Raw genomic sequence first — 14,257 nt, forward strand, 5'->3', positions numbered from 1 at the left:
ATTGGATCTTCTCTGAGGCCCTGGGAAAGTCTGTGAGGATCAGTGAAGATTCCTTAGAAATCACTTGGAGGAGGCAGACAGGGCCTAAGATCAGCTCAGGAACACTTTGCTTAAAACTAAAAACACCCAATTTTGATTTTAGCCATTCATTTTAAGAGAATTCATTTTAAGAGAATCTCATTCACCAATATCTTTCTAAGAGGCATTAGTTAAACATCGATTAATCCCGTTTCCTAACGGATATAATTAATTTCCTGGCATTCACCATGGCCACATGGGAGATCAGGTGGAAGTCTGGATAATATCTTGTGGGTAGGAAAGGCAGTGTTCCAGCCCAGACAGTTCAGTGGTGGATTCAGGGTCAAGAGAGCCTCCCTCCCTCCCTGTTTCATGTAGCTGGAGTCTCAGTTCTGCCCTTTCTGGCCAGATTCCTCCATTTCTCCAGTGCTTTTAGGACAGATATCAATGTGCCCATTTTGCAGATGTGGCCCAGAGAGACTGAACACCTTGCCCAGTCTCATAGCTAGTAAATGTCACTGGCTCTCAGAGTTTGAGGATCGAAGTGACCTCATTCTTGCCAGAGCCAACGTGATTTCTGCAGCTCCCAGACCCAGACTGGACTAGTTCCAGTGGGAGGTGCCAAGGATGGCAGCAATGTGAGTGACGAGAAGGGCCGTGCCCACCTTGGCATGGTGGTGTGTGTGCCCTCAGCAGGGAGAGGAGTGCTTGGAAGGGCCCGCCTTTGGGGCTCTGTCCTGGGCCTGTAAAGGGCTGATCATTTAGATCTAGAAGATGATGAGATCATGAGGCCAGGTGGCCCTGGGGTCAGCGGGGTGGAGGAGAAGCCATGAAACAGTTGGGGAAACAATTCCACCTTTATTTCAGTCTCGTTGGTTTTCTTGTTGATCCTGCGTAAGTCTCACCAGCCTGCTGCCAAAGGGCACTGGGGCCTAGCCAAGAGGACAAAGCTGCAGACCCAGGCCTGGGGAGCCCAGCTGGAGCAGATCTTTCTCTGCCTGTGGCTTGGGACAAGCTGCACAGCCTTACCTCTAGGGAGTAGATGGATAGCTTAGGAGCTTTCCTGCATGGAAGGCCTGGAAATTGTGGGCTGCTGGACCCAGTGTGAACAGATCCCTGGCCCCAGTGTGCTGCTCAGTGAGAGGAAGGCCAGTGTTAAGTCAGGGGTTCAACGTGCCCTGGCATCACCAGACCTTAGAATTTTTGGAGGAAGTGGGCCCAGATCAGCTGGAAATGCTGCCCAAGTCTGGGACTGGGCAAGGGGGTCCCTGGGGCCTTAAGGCCTGGAGGGAAGGATCTGTCTCAGTAGAAAATTGGCAGAGGTATCAGCAAATATTTAACATCCAAGCTGGGCTGAGAAGGGGGAAAAAGATTCTGGAAGTCCTGGAAAATGGGGCTGGGAGGTCCAGGGGCTAGATGTGGGGAGCCCCAGTTCCCTGGCTGAGGGGTCAGGACTAATCTGAGAAGAGGGTCTTGCTCAGCGCTTCCTTGTTGACATGCCCCTCCCCACGTCTGTCTGCCTGTTCATCTGTCCCCTCACCCTCCACCCCCATCCATGCCTCTATCCCCACATCTGTCCATCCATTGCTCACCCTGTCCCTGTCCTTTGTCCCCTTTTTGAGGGGGATGGGCCGGTTGTTCATGGTCTGCCTGACAAGCCAGAGGCAAGGTTTATTTAAAATGATTTCCAGAGAAGAAGCAGATGCCCCCACACTCTCAGTGGCTCTCCTCCCTCATCTCCAGCTTCTGGCTGTCCTGGTGCCCCCCCTGCCTATCCACTCACCCTGGCTCCTGTTTGCACCAGGTCTCTGTGTTCAGTTATGGAATGTGTCTGTCCCACTGGCACTTGAGCTCTTTTGACTTTCTTTGTATCCTCTGTGCTTAGCACAGGGCCTGGCTAGGGCTTCATAGTAGGGGCTTCATAACTTGAGATACTGAGAGGTCGTGTCCTGACCTGGGCATAGTTAGTGTCTGTTCTGGCCTCCCTGTTCACTTTGCATCAGCCTTGAGATCCACTGGGAACATGGGAACAAAGACTTTGGAAGAGGAAAGAAGCTAGCCGGAAGCGAGCAGCTGCTGAGCTCTCAGGGGCTAGGGGACACCTAGGATGGGGATGGGATGTGGATTTCCCCAACGTCTCGGGTGACCTCTTGGTGCAGAGGAGAGCAGCTGACCCATGTGATGAGCCTTGCTTCTGTGGAAGAAGCTGTAACAGGTGCGAATTCTGCACCTTGCTCTGACCACAGCCAGCCACCTGGTGAGGCTGAACGCAGTGTCCAGGCTGGCCCTGGAGAGCTAGAGGAAAGACTTGGGGGGAAGGTGGGAGAGAAGAGAGAAGGCAGCTGGAGAAGCAGGGAGTTCCCTAGGAAACTTACAAAGCAGGGTGATTATGATGAAAAGGGAGAACCCCTCAGGACATGGACACAGGCTCTGAATGGAGAATGTTGGCAGAAAGGGGCCTCTGGGACCATCATCTCTAGCTTCAGTGCCCCAGAGAAGGAAGGGACTGTGAGGTCTCTGCTTGAAGACCCAGCCCCAGTGGCCTGGCCCAGCTTATCCCTTGGAAGGACCTCCTAGAGGCAGCAGCTCTTTGGCCCCTGGACTTTTCTCATCTTCAGGCTGACCCACACAGATGCATCCAGCAGCTTTATTCAGTACCTCCCTTTGGGGACCTGAATTCGAGGGCTTGGGACGTAATCAGGTGAGGGAGCCCTACAGCCCTTCCCCACGGTCACATGGTCTTGTGGGCTGGCTTTTTATTCAGTCCCTTAGTCAACTTCTTCCTTGGGGGTCTGAGATGGAGGATGTGACCACAGACGGTGCAGCAGAACAAGAATGGATGCTGTGTCCATGAGGTGCCCTCACATCCTGGGAAGGCCATGCAGTTTGGGGCTGCTCGGAGTAGACCATCGGACTGTAGAAAGGATGTAACTAGAGAAGCGCAGTCTGGGCCTTCATGAGCCCAATGCCAGTCTCCTTCAAAGACTGTTTTCAGGATTGTGATGCCGCAATTTGGCTTCTTCTCTTTGGTCCCAAGGACAGCTAGAGGGCGCCATAGTGCCGAGAGCACCAATCCTGGAGTCAGGAAGACTCATCTTTGCATGTTCAAATCCGACCTCAAATACATTGTAGCTGGGTAATCTTGGTCAAGTCTCTTCACCCTGTTGGCCTCAGTTTGCTTATCCATAAAATGAGCTGGAGAAGGAAATGCCAAACTCCTCCAGTATCATTTCCAGGAAAACCCCAGTTGGGGTCATAGAGAGTCTGACACGACTGAAATGACTGAACATTGAAAGCAAGGGGGCAGATCTAAGACTGGGTGGCAGCCAAGAAAGGTAGTCTGAGGCTGGATGGCGACAGCAGTTTCCAAGTGAGGAGGCTTTCCCAGTGTGGAACAGGCTGCCCCTGGCACTGGGGCTGTTCAAGCAGAAACTGAAGCTTTGTGAGCGGTTCCTGCTTCAGCGTAGGTGGATTAGAGATCCAAACGCCCCCTCTCAGCTCAGAAGTGATGGGGAATGGACAGTTTGATCTGTTTCCTGGAAGCAGAGGTCGCACCACTCCCCCCCATCACCATGGGCACCCCAGAGGTAATGCCAGTGATCATCTCCTTCCCTAGAGCTGTGCTCAGGTTATGCTCAGAAGGGCCCCCTTCGGGCCGATATTGCCTGTTTTCCCAATGGCTCATCTGCTTGTGGCTTCCATTGTCCTGTGTGAATTCTGTCAGGCTGCCAGGAGTCTGGGTCGCTAGGAACTCCAGAGACCACTGAGCTCTCTCAGTCCCTTTGACTCGGTTGACTACAAAGCAGAATAAAGCTTCATTTCTTCTGGAATAAATGGTTATGGGTTTGTTGGTCCCTGACCTAAGGCCCTGCTTCTTTTGGTTCTTTTGACATCCCTCTTTTGGAGTTGGGAAGGTGCTTTTGGTTTTAGCCAACTGTGAGAGAATCCTGCTCCACACCTAGATTTGGTTCATATAAAACTGGGATGTTCATCCTGAAGCTGAGCTGCAGCTTTTGTTGATTTTTAAAATGTTTTTCGTGATGGTTTGTTTCTCACATCACCATAGTTACCCCTCTCCCCCTCTCAGAGAGCCATCCTGTGTGCGGACAGTCCTTTCTAGAGAGGAAAGTGTCAACCCAGCCAATAGTTCCATTGAGAAGGTCCCAAACTATGTTACTCTCCTGGGCTGTTTTGGGGGTTCTCACTAGTTCTGCTTTTCTTTCTAAAAGTGTCTGTTTGTCCTGTGTGGTTCAGCTCAGTGTTATAGGCCCCATCCCATGGGCTGCACCGTGAGCCCATGATACCATTCCTTCCTCATTTTGGGGGGGTGTCAGCAGAATAGTCTTGCGTTATTTAAATGCCCTTTCCTTTGTATCTGAAGAGCTTTCTCCAGATCTCTTGCTGAACTTGTTTCTGAATTGAATTGTGAAATTTCATAAGCACTCTGTGTCTTGTCTTCAGCTGGAAGCGATCTGTGAACTCTTTCCATTGGGATCTCATTTTCTCTGTTCAGAAATGCTGGGCTGCTCTCTTCTGTTCTCTCCTTCCTTGTGACATTAAGGTTATTTGTCGTGGCCTGCTCTTCTGGGAGGCTCCCGATCCTTAGGTGACCTCAAGGTCCCTGGGAGCATTATTTGCTTTTCTTCTCCTAGATTGTCTTCCACTTTTGTATGTTTGCATTCCTGATCCCCTGTTCTCTGTGTTTTGTGGTGAAACTTGCCCTCCCAGATCTGTTTTGTTCTGTTTTGCCCGTTGTTTTTGCTGTGCAGGCCATAAATTCTGTACTTAAAATTCTTTGTTTTCTTTCCTGGGAACAGTGCATCATGGTTCTCTGTTCTCCTCCCATTCCTCATGCGTTTCTGGATGCCCTCTGTCCTTAATGTTTTCCCTGTTGATTTATCCGCTTATTTTCAGCATTTTTGAGTTTTCTTCCTGAGATCTTTGGTCATTTCAGTCTTAATTTGTAATGATTTTCCCCTGTTCACTTTTTGCCTCTGTGCCCTCTGATGCTGGTTTTCTTGGGGACTGGATATTAGCTTCTTCCCATACTGGGTACCTCATGGCTCCCCAGCCTTGATCTCTGCCCTAAGTGACTTTTTGGGTGGCCAGACTTGGTCCCATTTGGATGCTGTGCACTTTCCCTAAGCCTGGAGGTATGCTGCTCTGCTCTTTTCCCCCCTCCCCCATGTGGGGGCCTGTCCTGGTATTCTGCCCCACTTTCTTTAGTGCCCAGTTTTCTGGTCTATCACTAGTAGTAATTCCCTGCTTGTCCTATGGCTCATCCACCTGAGCACCAACTGTTCAGAGGTCAGCAGCGTTGGTGCTGCAGGCTTGTGGCCCCCAGCAAGCTTTGGCTCCTGAGGGGTTGGGGCTGCCTGCCATGCTGGCTGGCTGTGGCTGCTGATGAAAAGTTCTTAGCCTGAGGCCAAGTTCTTCCTGGCACTGGGAAGAGGAGAAGGAGACAGTTGTGGGGGGTGGGTTTTGCTGCAAGCCTGGGTCTGTTAGCACAGCCTCAGTGCTGGGCGTGTAGTAGGCAAGGAGGTGTGCTCAGTGAGCCTCAGGGCTCCAACCTCCTTTTGGGGTCTGAGTACCCCAGACCATGGAGACAGCTGAATGCTTTATCTTTGCTCCATCATTTCTGTTTTGTGGGCGCTGGGAAAAATGTGTAGTCCACCATCTTGTTGCTCCTGTGTCAAGGAAGTACCTAAGAACTTGATTTGGGGATGCCATTGTGGAGCTCTCTTTTGTAAAGGGTCTCCACTCTTAATTCATTTAGCCAGGAAAGGTTTTCCTCTTTCACTTTCAAGGGCCTCTCTTGTTCATGTGGCCTGACAGCCACCTCTGACCTCAACACTCTGGTTTGGGATGAGACACAGAGATTGGCATGGGTCCCACCCCTTGAACCAGCCCCCCTTGGGATGAGGCATGGGAGGGGGTCATGAGTGAGCAGGTCCAAGGAACTCTGCCGTTGTGGGGGGAATCAGATTGGCCAGGCACCACCCAATATGTTGGGTTTGTCAAGCGTTGGCTTCCGGGACCACAACACAGGAGCAGAGTTGGGAAAGTAGCTCCTTGGATGACCTTTGGAAGGGAGCAGGCCAGGCTGGGCCCATGAGTCTGATTTGTTTCAGCTGAGATCTTGTGGACATGGGCACTGCCTTTCATTGCAATGGGATGGAGATGTGACTTGTCATTTTGGGACTTGTTTGTTTTCACTTTGTTTTGCCTTCTTTCTTTAAAAAATAAACAGGCTCCCTGTCCCCTGATTTGCAGACTGTGGCACCTTACAAATAGGGAATTCTTTAGGAGAAGGCATATAAGAATATCATTGGGGATGAACCCCAGGAACTGAGATGGTTGGTTGTGCTGGGGGAGCAGTGAGTTGGCTTGCCTCCTCTTTCCTCGGGGCACAGTGTGGAGAAGCCTGGGCTGGGGAATGGATCGTGGATGGGGCCCGGGATGAGCAGGCCCAATGTTGCCAGGGAGCATGGGGGTATCCACAGTCTCTTCCATCTCCCGTCATGCCTGAGTCCCATAGTGAGTCCTGTGGTCCTCAGGCCTCATCTTCCACGTATCTCCATCCATAGCACCTTGGCCTTGTCTGTTATGGATCTGTGATGGAGGTTGGTTTGGGGCCCTGTGAGAAAGAGGCAGGGGGAAGTTAGGGACTGAAAGTGTTGGCATGCACGCAGAGGCTTAAGAACTTTGCTGCTCACGTTGTATGATTAATATGCGACAAGTCAGTTTCTGGAAAATACACGGAGTACCTTTTCATCAGAAAGAGTTAGATGATCTCTCTCTCCCCCCCCCGCCCCCTCCCCCCCCTTTATTCTCCAGGTACCTGTGGGCGTTGGGAAGGCAGAGTTTTGTCAGCCAGATGAGGAGATCTCAAAGCACCCCCAGAGCTTTCCAGACTCGGTGTCCCAGTGGGTCCTGCCCCTCCCCCTTGTCTACACCTCACACTGTTTATCTCTCCCCTGATATTCCCTTACTTTCTGGTTGGGTAGAGGCTAGATGTAGTAACCAGTCAAGGTCCCAGGTCTGTTGCTGACCTGAATTAGACCCTTCCTTTGTGACCTTGGGCCCCAAGCTCTGTGCCCCAGCAGTCAGGGAAGGGCTGGCATGGGGGTTACCCTGACATTTCTGTTTGGCTTTGGAACTCCTGACCCGTTTTCTTACAGTGTGTTTGCTCTGCTTTAGCTCAGGTTCGAGGCAGCCAGGTGACTCAGTGACTAGAGCCCTGGACCTTGGAGTCAAAAAGACCTGTGTTCTCCTTCCCCCCTCCTCCTCTTCCCCTCCCCAGTCTTTCTGGGATTTGCCAGGTATGGGAGCTATACCCCAGATGAGGTCTGCGGGGGCTTAGGCCTTGTGGGTCTGGGGCTTGGGGAAAGGCATGGAGGCAGAGGGATGTGGGGGGGACCCCTTGCTAGGGCTTCCTCTCAGGTCCTCCTTGACCTCTGGAAGGACACCCTGGGCCCCCTCCCCCAGCCTTTCTCCAGCACCCATAAGCTGGAGGCAGAGGGGCCTCCCAGGCCTCGGGTCCCCCTGGAGGCTGGCCCACTCTGCTTCTGGACAGCTTGGAGTCTGCATAAAGATTTCTCCTATTTTCATATTTTGATCCAGTTTTTATTTTTTCAATTAACAAGCATTTCTTTTCTCTCTGACCCTCCCCCCCCAAAAAAAGATGAAAAAGGAAAGAAAGACATGTGTACGGTCAGTGCACATCCGTTTGCACGTTGGCCGTGTCCAGGCTAGGTCTCATTGGATGGTGGCCCCTGTGCCGTATGGCCTGGTCATTGCTTCTACCCGTGATGCCAGGCTATGCCCTCAGGCTGCTTCCATTTGATGAGCGGAATCAGTACCATGTCAGTGCCAGGCCATTTTAGGTCAGAGGGGATGAGGACAAGAAGCCTGTGGTCTGTGGGGGGCATGTGAGCCAAGCTCCGGCAGGAGGGACAGCTGATGCAGAGGTGCAGAGGTAGGTGATTGAATTTGTATAAGGGTCAGTGCAATGGGCCTGGGAGGTAGAGGCTTTTGATGTCCAGGGCCAGGAGAGGGAAAGGGGCTGCTGTCTTTGGTAGGAGAAACAGGAGGGAGGCAGCCACATGGAAGAAAAACCTGATCAGAGCCAAACTTTGGCACCTGTGGGGAGGGTGGACCAAAGGCAGGGAGAGTTTGTTCAGGGCAAAGGAAGAGAGAGGAGAAGAGACTGAATTAGGATAGAGAGAAGGAGCCTATGTAGGGACCATCGTGCCATCAATAGGGAGAGGAAAAGAACATGGACCTGGTTTGGGGTTTGGCCAGTGCCCAGGCCTGGGGCCCAGGAGAGAGGCCAGGTCTGGACCTATGGAAGGACTTATGGACCTGGGCAAGGCTGATGAGAATCCCCACACTGAGCCTCTGGGTCAAGGGAGGAGGGAAGGCACCTCTACCCCTCTGCAGCCCTCCCTCCATGACCATTGGCCTCCCATGAGAAGCCCCCAGTGCCCATGATGGCTCCTGACCCTCCAACAGTGTTCTTTGTTAAGGCAGATAGGTCCCAGGGTCAGAGCCCAGAGGGACTCAGGATGGTGGCTGGAGAGGTGGGGATGCAGGGAGGCTGACTTGTTTTCTCTGTCTGCGATTCCACTGAGAGGCTGAGGATGAGATTTTGGGCTACAAATCAGACCCTGCCCTAATTCTTTTGATTGAGTGGGGGCATTTGGGCTGGGGTTGGAGGGGTCTCAGCTCCAGCATGCCCACAGAGTGCTCCCTTGTGAAATCTGCCAGACCCCTGGCTGGGCCATCCCTGGGGGCCTTGGTGAGGGAGCTGGGGCCATACCCAGCCTGGGGTGGGTGATCCCTGGCCCCAGGAGCTCCTTGTGGGACCCTGGAGAAGTCTCTCCCAGGCAGGAGAGAATGCATACCGCCTTTTCCTTTCAAGGGTGTTATAAAGCTGAATCATGTCTGCAGAAGGGACCCTGGGCCTCTGGATGCCCTACCTAGGGCAGAGGTATCAAACCAGGGTGGGGAGATGCAGAACTGGAAACTGAGGCCAAGCTGGTTAGGTAACTTGCCCAGGGTCAGTCAGGTAGTCCTCAGCAGAGCTGGGATTTGAACCCCCATCCTATGGCACCAGAGCCAGTTTGGCCAACCCTAAATGCACTTGGCTGTTCTTTGGTACCCTCCGAGCCAGTTCTTGCTGCGTGAAGCCCAGGTCAGATTCTCAGGATCGGCTTGCCTCCCAGGATCAGTCCCTGGTCTGTCCTGCCCCAAGGTCCCCCTTGCTGTGTCAGCTGCCCTGCCTCCGCAGCCAGGCCTTCCTTGGGGAGCCAGCTTGGTTTGACCCAGGCATGTGAAAGTATCACAAGATTTTTAGCCCCAGTTTTGACCCTGCCAGTGGAGGAGAGTAGAGGGGAGATGGAGTCCAGTAGCTAGGGCTTCCCCTGCCTACTTTGCCTCTCAGTGATTCTTGGACGTCCCTTCTGGATCTGGGGGTCTGGGTGTCTGGGCGTCACTGTAGGTTGCACCCTGTGGCCAAGAAGGGACCATGCCATATTGACGCAGGGATGCTGTGCATGGCTGAAATGACTGCGCTTTATCCTGTTAAGGTATCTTGTCCCATCGGCCTCTTTTTTTCTCCCTGAGGTCTTTCTGATCCTTGGAGTTCCCGTGTCTTTCCCCAGTATGTGTGTGGTGGTGGTTTAGGGCGGTGGAGGCCACCGCGGCCTTGGCACCTCTGGAGGGGAGACCCTGCAGGCAGGTGGGAGAGCTCAGTGGCCCTCCCTACTTGGGCCACTGGCCAGCGCATTCTACCCTCACACTTGTCTCCAATGTCCCTTCTATGCTGCCACGTAGCCTTGGGGAAAACAAAGGGAGTTTCAGGGCAGGACAAGGCCGGGGAGTCTGGCTGCATCTCTCCAAATTCTTCCTTGCTTCAGTTCAGTCCAGTCAGCACAGGTTAAACACCTGTGGTATACCAGGCTCTGAGGATAAAAAGGCAAATTTAAAAACAACCCCTGCCTGCTGTGAACTTACACTTCCCTGAGGAACAATGACAGATGGACAGAGGAGTAAATATAAAGTTATGTCAGGAGGGAGAGAACGCTGAGAGCAGGATCAGCTGAGAGTAAGGAAAGGGTGTGCTCCAGGCATGGGATCCTGCTGCTGCAAAGGTACAGAGGTGGTAAATGGCATCACCAAGATCAGTGCACAATGAGTAGATGGTTTGTATGGTGCATGTAGTCTCTGATGGACAGAAATGTGGGGCAATAATGCTGCCCTCCCACCCCAACCCCAACTAACTGATCCCTGTGGTGTCCTGAACAGGGGAGGACTGGGCTTTATTAGGAAGGTGACAGCATGTGGTGGGGGAATCAGAGTCAAGGAAGTGAACATTTTGTTTGGGCACTGCTTAGGGAGGAGGGGGAAGAAGACCAGTCCAGACCTGGCATGCCATCTGAAGCCTACTATGGCCTAAGGGAAGAATGTTTAAGCTTCATTATATTTTAAAATGTAAGGAAAAACCAAAACCACTTCTGGGCTGGCAGACCACAGGTGGGATTTGGCCCTCCAGTAGAACCTGGAATCAGGACAGGTGATTGATGTTCCAGGTGAGTGGAGGAAAGGGCCCAGAAATGAGAGTTGGTAGAACTGACAGGATCTGGCAGCTCAGCAGGAGAGAAGGGATGGTCCGAATCTGAGTGAAAGCAGGGTGGGGAGGGGGAGGGCCAGGCTGGGTGGTGGGCAGCTCCCACTTGAGTTCTATTAGAAGGCAGTGAGGGTGAGACACTGATGGAGCATTGAGCTGGTATTGGGGAGAGCTAATGAGATAGTATAGGGGAAAGAGGAAGGGACCGAGAAGTGAGCTGGGACCGTAGGGTGCCTGAGCCCGGACCATAGGGTGCCCAAACCTGATGTGGATGATGTGTAGGCCAAGAGCTGGGAGGGGTGAACTTAGGAAAACATGGAGAATAGAGAGCGCCCAGGACAGGGTGGGAAGCTGCAGACAGCTCGAAGCTGATGGAGGCATTTGCCTGTGCTCATAGGGGAGGCTGGGTCTGAAGCAGGTTTGGAGGTTCCCAGGGTCCTAGGAGACGTAGGCTTGTGTATCAGCTGCATTCGAGCTAATTCTCGTGGAAATGAGAGAGACAGAGAGAGAGAGACATGCAGACGCTGAGCCAGGGGAGAGGAAAAGGAGAGAAGGTTGGTGGAAGGGGACAGCTCGAGGGCAGCCAGGCACAAAGGGCAGCTGGGCACAGAAGGAGGCCTTGCCCTCACTGGGAGGGAGTGTTTTGTTTTTGTTTTCTAGCCTGTTTCCCTAGTATGTGGCTAGAACAAGGTCTATGGAGGTGTCTAAGGGAAGGCTTGTGGGCAATCCCAGGGCTGGAGGGGGTAGAAGACGGGGAGCCCCAATCCTGCCCTGCCCATGACTTTACATTGGTGTGTATGTATGTATGTGTGTGTGTGTGTGTGTGTGTGTGTGTGTGTGTGTGTGTGTGTGTCTCCTCCTGTAGGATGCAGGGTCTTTAGATCCCCTAGCCCCAGCTCTGTGCCTACCTCTAGGTGCTTAATAAATGATGAGGTCACACATCTGAGTGTTTGAGTCCATAGTGAGTTCCACTTACTCTCCTTCTTCAGTGCCAGGCTTGGAGCTCTGCTCTGGGGATCCGAGTCTCTGCCTTCAAGGAGTTTATGTTCTCTTGAGGGAAACGAGACATAGGTATAGTTGTTCAGTTGCCTCAGTGGTATCTGACTCTCTTTGACCCCATTTGGGGTTTTCTTGGCAAAGGCGCTGAAGTGCTTTGCTATTTCTTCCTCCAGCTCATTTTACGGATGAGGAAACTGAAGCCAACAAGGGTAAGTGACTTGCCCAGGGTCATCCAGCTAGAAATTTCTAATGTCTGAGACAGATTTGAACTCCTGACTCAGGCCTGTGCTTGGTGCCACTCAGCCACACTTTGTTGTTGTGTTTGTCTTTCATTTGGAAGAGGACCATGACATCAGGGAGGGGATCACATGACTTGCAGTTGACTTGGATTTGAGTGAAGGAGGGTTATGCAAGGTCACCAGCCTCACTTTCTCCTCCAGAGCCATCTGGGTCCAGGGGCCATGTATTCATCAGGACAACTGGAGAGGGCCCAGGATGCAGTGGAAAGCCCTGGCTCTTTTGGGCTAAGGCCTTTTCAGGTTCTCACTGAGTGAGGTAACACAGCTACCTGGCCAGCACTGGGATCTCTGGGTCATAGGATGGAGATATCTTTATGTGTCTCTTTTCATAATTCCAAATTGGTCTCCACTGAGGTTGAACCAAGTCCACGCTCCACAAATGATCCACTAGGTGTGGTCATTTTTCCACCAGCTCTCCAACCTACACTGATCTGTGAGGCCAAGCCTCAGTTGTTTTGATTTGTGTTTTAAGAAATATGCCCATGTCAAACTATATTCCATCTCCTTGAGAGGGGTGTTGTGTGGACCACGCAGCCTCCAGACATCTCCCCTGGATCCGCCACTGAGGATGGATCACCCTGTTGTGTGTGGGTGGGTAGGGGCTTGCTTCCCACCAAGTCCTCCTCCTGCTGTAAAATAAATATTTTGTTCTAAATGTAACTAAACACTAAACACTGAAATAAAGAAAATATTTTAGTCTAAATTGAATGAACACTAGAAAAAGAGAGAATGTTTCCATACATGATGCAGAACAGGAGGATGATGTGGTTCTCTGTGATTTACAGCTTACTTTTAAAAAAACACATACGTTCCTCCTTTAACTTTCAAAACTGTTCTGCTTGTCTGTGTTTCCTTCTGTTCACTGTCTTTTCAAAGTGACCCTTTCTTGTGTCTTCTCTTTTTGAGGGCATTCATTGCTAGTCCCTCTCCCCATTAAGAAGAAGGAAGACCCTTGTCACCAGTATCCACAGGACAGTTCCCCACGTAACCTCCCATCTGCCCCTGACACTGTGGAGGTCAGAATGCTCAGTGGTTTCTCTGACAAAGCTTTGCTCAGCATCTGCTTGTCCAGGTCCTCCAGTTGGGCCTGGAGGCACCAGCACTGCCTTGGTTTCTTTGTTGTACAGAGAATTGCTCCTATAAATGCGCAGCTCCCAGAACCATCCCTGTTTTCACAGGCTCCGGGGGAAACCTTTAACCCATGGCCAGCCTTGGTGCCTACTGCCCTGGAGCTTTTGCTGGCAGCGTTACCATCCGTGCTCCTCTGTGGTCTTCTGTGCTGCCAACTGCTACAAGGTGGAGCCTCAGAGTTGCTTTCCTTTGCATTAAATGATTCATTATTTGGAACATTTATCGTATGGCTTCCAATACCTTGCTTATATTTCTTCTTTGAAAGCCACCTGGTCATATCCTTACATGTTTGAATCAAAGAGCCACAGTGGGGGGTACAGGGCAGCCCCGGCCTGTCACAGTGGGACATACTGCTGCCCCTGGCCTCATGCCAATGACCTTTCTCTCTTGGGGATCTTGGGAAGTTTGAAGAGGAGGAAAGGAGTATTTTCCTAATGATGTTCCATTTGGTAGAAGGCACTGTTCTCAGGACCTTGGTCATGGCTCTACAGGGGACTTTCCAGGCTACCAAGGCCCAGGAAATCTCATTTTATAGATGGAGAAACTGAGGCCTAGCGGTGTTAAAGGAGTTCCCTAGGGTTCACACTCAGGTACTTCATGGCAGAGGGTTCTTTCCTGTCATGCTTACTGTACCCACTGTCTTCTGATGGCATCCAGCCCCAGAAGATCACTGGGTCTTCCCTTGTCCAGAAGTCAGCCAGGCAGCCCAGTGTGTGAGGTGGTGTTGTATGGACCATTCTTTGCATTATCCCTCCTGCAGATGTCCAGGGAGCTGGACCCAGAATTGATGGGGGAAGAGAGCGTTCTTGAAACCAGCAGAACCACCTCACTGTGGTATCTGAGGATCAGGCATCATTTGTCTAGAAACCAAGTGTGGTGCCTCATTTCGCATTAATGCTGGAGGAGTGAGATATTTGGGTGCTTGTCCTCAACTGCGAAATGGGCATCGTAACCACACGTGCCTCCCTGGGTTGTCAGGAGAATCAAATGAGAGCATCTTTGTAAAAAGTGCTTAGAACACAGTAGGCACTATATAAATGCTTATTCCTCCCCTCCCCCTGCCCTTAGTCAGACATATGTGTTCCTAAAGTCACCAACTACACTGTGCAAAACTGAGCAGTTAAAAAACCATGGAGCTTATGGGGAAAATGGGGTTGGGGCCCAACATTCAAAAACCTGA

General features: G+C 51.7%; 1 protein-coding gene across 7 annotated transcripts in view; it reads left to right on the forward strand.

Moving 5' to 3' along the window:
• Nucleotides 1-14,257, forward strand: part of PPP1R9A (protein phosphatase 1 regulatory subunit 9A) — an 82,230-nt gene that overhangs the window by 10,554 nt on the left and 57,419 nt on the right. The gene's annotated exons all lie outside the window — the stretch shown is intronic.

Source organism: Notamacropus eugenii, chromosome 3 (assembly GCF_028372415.1).
Source record: "Notamacropus eugenii isolate mMacEug1 chromosome 3, mMacEug1.pri_v2, whole genome shotgun sequence".
NCBI classification, from domain to species: domain Eukaryota; kingdom Metazoa; phylum Chordata; class Mammalia; order Diprotodontia; family Macropodidae; genus Notamacropus; species Notamacropus eugenii.